The 7,242-nt window shown below is 39.6% G+C and overlaps 1 long non-coding RNA gene across 1 annotated transcript; it reads left to right on the forward strand.

The window, feature by feature from the left end:
- The first annotated feature begins 272 nt into the window (after positions 1-272).
- On the forward strand, positions 273-6,248 carry LOC140929793 (uncharacterized). The gene is made up of 3 exons (XR_012164793.1): positions 273-456; positions 4,172-4,363; positions 6,184-6,248. It is a non-coding gene; the product is annotated as an uncharacterized lncRNA (long non-coding RNA).
- Positions 6,249-7,242: the final 994 nt, after the last annotated feature.

The following is a 7,242-nucleotide window of genomic DNA, read 5'->3' on the forward strand; positions in this document are numbered from 1 at the left end:
GAACTTCCAGTTTTAATGACTGTGATACATTTACATATGCATAATAATAATAATAATAATAATAATAATAATAATGATAATGATAATGATAATGATAAATGATAATGATAATGATAATGATAATGATAAGTGATAGTGATAGTGATAGTGATAGTGATAATGATAATGATAATGATAATGATAATGATAAATGATAATGATAATGATAATGATAATGATTATGATAATGATAATGATTATGATAATGATAATAATATATTTTTTTTACAGAGTACTGTTGGGAAAATTCGCCTGAGGCCGCCTGCTATTACATACAAGATCCCTGCCCAAAAGGTCTTAAAGATTGTTCTAGAAACTTCGTTTGTCAGGTGTCAAGCAACAAATGCTGTTGCCCAAAGTCTGGCCCGTCGTCTGTGCCGCCTTCCATGTCGACTGCCCCGCCGACAACTAAGCCAAGTTTGTATTATGTTATCCGATTCCTTTAATACCTTACTCGTATTAAAATTCGCGTCGTACCCATTTTCGCTCAGCTTTAAATTCGTGCGATTTAATTTCGCGCACCTTGTTAAGACTTATTCGCGCAGTTTTAAATTCGCGCGAGTAATTTTCCGCGTTCGTTCTTTTTGGTTTGTTTAATAGAGCTATCATCAATTAACGCATTTATAATGAGTGTTTTTTTATCAACAAATACTAGAATATTTGTCAAAAGTTAATCAAAAAGCGATTAGGTGGCCCTAAGAAAATGCCTTCAAAATTATTGCCCCCGCAGGGATTTCGCCCAGAGGCGAAATCCCGAGGAGGCACCCTAGTAACTCGCGCGTATATTAAGGACAGTACTTACAGTTCAAATATACAGTCAGTATACTAGAAAAAATCTCGATTTGCTCGAACTCGAGCCGTGAGGAATCGGTAGGTAATGATGACGTTTCTATTGATTGCGCCCGCAAGTACGAAATGGTTAGGATGACGTAAAGACAGAAAATCATGAAGGGACCGCTCAGGTAGATTTTGTGAAATTTATTGTGCAGTCATACTTCGATACTCCTTTGCGTTACGCAGTGACATTCTGTGGAGCAGTTGTTTTGAAAGTTATGGACTAAAAGCAGGGGCGGATCCAGGATTTTTTTCAGGAGGGGGTGCACTCTTCTCTTACTCTACTTCAACACCAATAAACCACATAGTTTTTTTTTTTTGCAGAATACCAGTTGTATTAGAAAACCGCAGGTCATCTCAGGTGGGGGTGCGCACCCCCTGCACCCTCTCCCTAGATCCGCCCCTGAAAAGACTGTCGTTAAGCGCAGGGGAGGTTATAAGGTGCGTTTAACTGTGTATATATATACATTTGGAGAGTTTGCCAGACACGAGTACACAAATCTTTGATATATATTGAAAACCTTGCCAGACACTCTTTCTCTCTCTTTGATCGGAATAAGGCTCAGCCCCAAACAAGCAAGACGAGTGAACAACGGCGATCTCATCACTAGCAGATTGATGGACATTTACAGAAATTCGCCGACAGTCAAATTCCGTGCTGACTTATTCCTTGCTCACAGATGTCCTTCCGTTATAAAGTTTCAAATAAGACTAGAATGCGCTAGCGTGAATCGATCAAACGTCCTTTTATTTCTAAGGCTTACTTTCCGGCAAATAAAATGAACTGAATGTAAAAAGGGAAAGAGAAATAGCGAAAAATTCAACTTCTAATTAAATCTTTTCTCATGGTTTAGAATAAACTATTCGCGAAACTGAGAATGTTTTGATCAAAGCTGTGTAAATCGAGCTGAAATTGTGCATGGAACCTTGCGTTTCCTGTATTTATCTCACCTATTGTATGGAATATGTCTGAAAATCTTCATCATGAATCGGTATATTTCAAAGAGCTACACAACCAGCAAGAATACTATTGACTAACAATATACAGAACGGGGCAGCTGTAGTGTCAACTATTACTAGGGTAAATTATGTAAATCAACTGATGTGCATTGCTAACAATAAGTGTCTCATATTACACGACAAAGCTTTTCACGCGGATAATAGTTCGCGCAGTACTAAAATTGACGCACCCAGCGCTGCCCGAATTCTAGTACTGCGCGAATTTTAATACAAGTAAGGTATATAGATTTAGCCAGGGCTAAAAGCGAGGTACTCGTCAATATACTTATAGTTTACTCAAACAAAAAATAAAATAGTGTAATACTAAACGGCGACAATGAGAACGGCGAAAAAATCAAAGGTTTAATTAGCAAAAAACAACTTTGCACTTGCAGCACACTTTTTTGGGACATTTCTTTACCATTGTTTTGCTCGATTACAACTTGAAACTTTCTAGTTTATACACGTTTTGTTGAGGAAATGTCATATGTATTCCTGTTCGTTTTTTTTTACTGGCACTCATTTTCACCTTGGAGGCGGCTAGTATTTGTCATTTTTTGACCGACGCTATAAAATTTTCCTGTTTTCCCTTCAACGAAATTCGTCACCTTTGTATTTTATATTTCGCTTTAGCTATTTCCTTTGTTACCCATCTCAGTGTAGACAATAAGATTTAGTCAAAAAAACAAAAAGAAGAAGACAGACTTGGCTTTGCTGTTGTGTTTTTTCTCGAAAAGTCTGAGTGGCCATACGATTTACCGCCAAAAACGCGCGGGTGCTAGAAATGCAAATTTCTTGCCGGCTTTCATGAAAGGGTGGACGTACGAACGTGTACTTGATTTCGTAGTTTTGAGTTAAATACACTATACGGAGCCGAAATAAATTTCACTCGATAAATGCGTTGCTCAAGTACTCAGCATCATCCACTATCCAAACTTTTTACGGGATCATTTTTGGTTGAAATTCATAGGCGGATCCAGAAAATTCAGAAAGGGGTGGTAGGAACACTTGCCCACTTGCCAGCTATAGCCTCGTCCCCCTCGGCCCACCCCTGAAAACCCCCCTTAAAATTAGGAATTATTTGCGATCCATTTTGGGCATAATTTGCGGTACGGTGCCCGCCTTTTTTCGCCAGCAAAACTTAACAAGTTACTAATAAAATATATAGATTTAGTCCTGAGGGCTAACAGCAAAGCTCTGGCTAATATCTATAGTTTAGTCACATTTAATATAAAATCGGGGCAACGAAAACGGTAAAAAAGTCAGTGAGTCTAATTAACGAAAAAAATAAAACAACTCTGCATGTGCAGCACAATTTTTTGTACATTTCTTTGCCTTTGTTTTTCACGACTACAACGTGAAACTTCCATAAACTTCCTAGTTTCGTTTTATGAAGGAAATGTTGTATGTGTACCTGTCACCTGTTCACCATTTTTTTTTCGCTCTTGCTCATTTTCACTTTGGTGGCCGCTAGCATTTCTCACGTTTTCACCGCCGCTATAAATTTTTCATGTTTTTCTTTCCACGAAATTTGCCTCCTTTTTTATATCCTGCTCTAGCTCTTTCTCTGTTCTCCACGTTAATGTAGACATAAAAACAAAGAATCGGCTTTGTTGTTGTTATTGTTTATCTCTAAAAGTCCGGGTTGCTATGCGATTTATCCCCGAAACGCTCGGGTGCTTGAAATGCAAAATTTTACCCCGGCTTACATAAGTGGGGTGGACGTACGTGCGAACGATTTTCTCAGGACCAAAATTTCTTGGATGCATAGATAACCGAATTTTCTTACCCATGGTGCTCCGCTGCGCGAGAGCTGCGCTATAACCACCGCAATAAATGACAATTTTCAATAAAATTGGTAATTCTGTCTGAAAAATCAATAGTTTCGGGCCACCGGAGTAACGTGCCCATGAGAAAGCCATCTCAAGGGCTTTTCTGGCCCCGCGTGGCAGGTGTAAAAAAGCGGAGGGGAGGGAAAGAAGTATGAAAGGGCAATACCCCTCTCTTCACCCCTTCTTCTCCCACCCTTTTCAAGGCCTGCCACGCATGCTCCGGCCAGGGCTGCTAATCTCCAAAATAGCTTATCGTCAGTAGGAATTAGAATTTACAGGTGGTATTCACCGAAACAATCCCCCGTTTTTCCTTCCTCTTCTACAAAATAATAAATAACAATATTCACCGAAGTGGAGGTGGCTGAACATCCACCACTAGTCACCGACACTAATACTGAATAATGATAAAAAAAAAAAAAATAATAATAATAATTACAATAATTTTAATAATAATTTATTCTTTACAGAGCACTGTTGGGAAAACCCGCCGAAGCCAACTGCTATACGGCAGGCCAACTGCTATTCCAAAAATAATTCCTGCCCACCGGGTCTTAAAGATTGCTCTGATGAATTCGTTTGTCGTTTGTCAAGCAACAAATGCTGCTGCTCGTCGTCTGTGCCGCCGTCTGTGTCGACCGCCCCACCGACACCTAAGCCAAGTTTGTATCATCTTTGCCAATTACTTTACTATATAGATTTAGCCAGGGCTAGAAGCAAGGCACTCGTCAATATACTTATAGTTTACTCAAACAAAAAATGAAATATTGTAATACTAAACGGCAACAACAATGACAAGGGCAAAAAAAAATGAAAGGTCTAATTAGCAAAAAAACAACTTTGCACTTGCAGCACACTTTTTTGGTACATTTCTTTGCCATTTTTTTGCACGACTACAACCTGAAACTTCCTAGTTTATACACGTTTTATTGAGTAAATGTCATATGTATTCCTGTTCGCTTTTTTTGCTCTGTGGGCATGTGAGGCCCCACGAGCTTCGCACGAAAATATCAGGCCGGCGCTGCGTGCCTTGCAAAACAGATTTTGAGGAATAAAAAGCCACTGTTTAGCTGTCTTAGGAGCGAGGAGAGACGGCTGTATTCGCAGGCTAAGAAAAGTCTTTCTAAATTCAATGCCGAGACTAGAGTCCTGACCTACTGATCATGGTCAGTGTTGTGTTGTGGGACTGTATGGGGGAGGCCTTTTTCCACTTCTGTGCAGCCTCTCAAAACCTGCCTCGAATCCAGATGTCTCTCTCTCGATGAAAATTTTCGCGCCAAGGGAGGCGGAAAGGTGAAGACGTCTCTCTTCTTTCCCCTTCCTATGGTTAGCCTACGTAGCAAACGCTTCTGCTCGAGCTAATGTGCCAAAGCTGAAACCATAGGAGAAAAAAGTTTTTGCTCTCCCTCCCTGCAAGTTTTCGCGCAATAACTCGAGTGGAAACGCTTGGTACGTAGGCTATTCTATGATCCCTTGCGTCTCGTCACCAGTCACTCTCGTTTTGCGCTAGCTTCCGAGCGAAAAACGAATCGGCGCGCGAGGAGGGAGGCGGTCCCAAAACAGTTCCATAATTACAACATCAACACAGGGTCGAGCACAAACTCAAAATGTTCTCTGTATCAATTCGATCTTTATTTACTTGCTTTGTTTCCCTACTTCTAGCAGACAAAGAGATAAAATATGCATGCATAGCATTGGTTTGGTAAAAGCCCCCAAAACGTAGTGTTACTAGATTGCATGACTAGACCGACTCTAATTTAGCAATTTTTTTAATTTAGTGATGTGAAACACTTGCGCTGCTTTTCTCATGCCTCTCCCTTTCGCACTGTTCCGCACACCCCCAGTCGCTCGAGACTGGGCTTTGTTTCTCTCGCGTGTTTTAGTCGACAGACTAAGAAAAAAAGAAGGGTAACAGAGAGACTGCTTGGAGCGTTTCTTGTTTAATTAGCTGGGGAAATTCAGAATCTCGTCTTCAGATCCTCCGTTAGGGGGCAGGGAAGCCAGGCGGTTAGAGCCCTGGACTTGTAATCGAGAGGCCCTGACCACCGGTAGTCCCGATTTCAGATCCTCGGTCATACTTGCTTGGGATTCTTAGTCTCCTTGACTACATTTAAGTTATTTGTTCCTATCTTTACTTGTGCGCCACAATGAAAACTGCTGCGTTATCAGTAATTGTACTGACCTTAAAAAGTTATTTTTTCTTTGACCATTGGAGAAAATAAATAAGCTGAGACGTCTTTTGCTGGACAAAACATAAGCAATGTCTGCATGTCTTGAATTATTGCATACTTGACAATTAGTTTGTTGCTTTGTTGCAATTTTGTTAATTTAATGTTGATATTAAATACGGACAACAATCTCTACAAAAAGATGTCGTGATAACAGGCAAAGTGCAATAACAAATTCTACCCGTTTGGGCTTAGATTCCCGTCCGTTTGGTGAGTATTGCTGCGACTTTCAAGGTGTATGTGTTTCCTTATAGATACCGGCTCTTTTTTGTTCGGGGTCTCTTGTTTTCTCGTCTCGCTTGGTAGTCTGGCCAACTGGATCAAGCTTGGTGAGTGGTTTTCGCCTCTTATCCGTTTTCTCTTCTGAGTGGATACGAGCGTCCGCTTTTTTTGGTCTTGCCTTCATCGGGGCTTAACTTTTAGGTAAGTTTTTTTACCTTTTTCTTGTCTTTTTTCTATTTATTTTTTCTAGTTAGCTAATTGTTTTTCGCTTTGCTGTAACTAGCTTTTGCTTTGTTTTGTGTCTTTGGGACACCAATTACTTGGTCCTTTTGCAATTAGCCTTTTTACGCTAATTGCATATTTTTTCTTACAACAAGAACGCGCTTACAGCGGCGTGCACATCTCGCCTGCTTGGAGATTAGATCGAGAAATAAGGAGGCGATTAATTCTACAAGAAACATGATTTACTTGCTAAAGTTTTTTTACTTCCTACTGTATCGACGGCGGTACTTTTTATTTGTTTCTGAATTGATTTAGTACGCCTGTTAGCGACAACCAAAAATACCTCTCCGGCAGCAGGCTATACGCGTGTACAAATACACGAAAATTCAAGGGCCTCGATTCCAGAGAAATTACATCATTGCCAGATATCGCAAAAGTGATTTACATGGCACGTCATTTCAATCAACAACGAGCTTTATTTGCATGACCATTCAAACACATACAGTATTGCAAAAGCTATGTTTAGGAATCAAAATTAGAACATAGGGCAATTACGTTCCTTTGATAATAATTTGTCACGAACATCAAAACAAGCTGAAATATATTTTATGAATTGTATATTGATAAAGTATTTAGAAGAGTTCATCAGTTCATTGACCAAACCGTTTATACTTAACTGGGTAATATTTGGAATCAGAGTCTTGACTTTATAGTAAAATTCATTCCTAATCATAGAGTATGTAGGACATTGAAAAAGAAAGTGAACTTCGTCTTCTATTACATTGCATCCACAAAAAGGACAATGCCTATTATCCTTCGTAGTTTGATTGTATCTGCCTATTTCTATCATTAGTTTGTGATTGCTTATT

The sequence above is a fragment of the Porites lutea genome, chromosome 3 (assembly GCF_958299795.1).
Source record: "Porites lutea chromosome 3, jaPorLute2.1, whole genome shotgun sequence".
NCBI lineage: Eukaryota > Metazoa > Cnidaria > Anthozoa > Scleractinia > Poritidae > Porites > Porites lutea.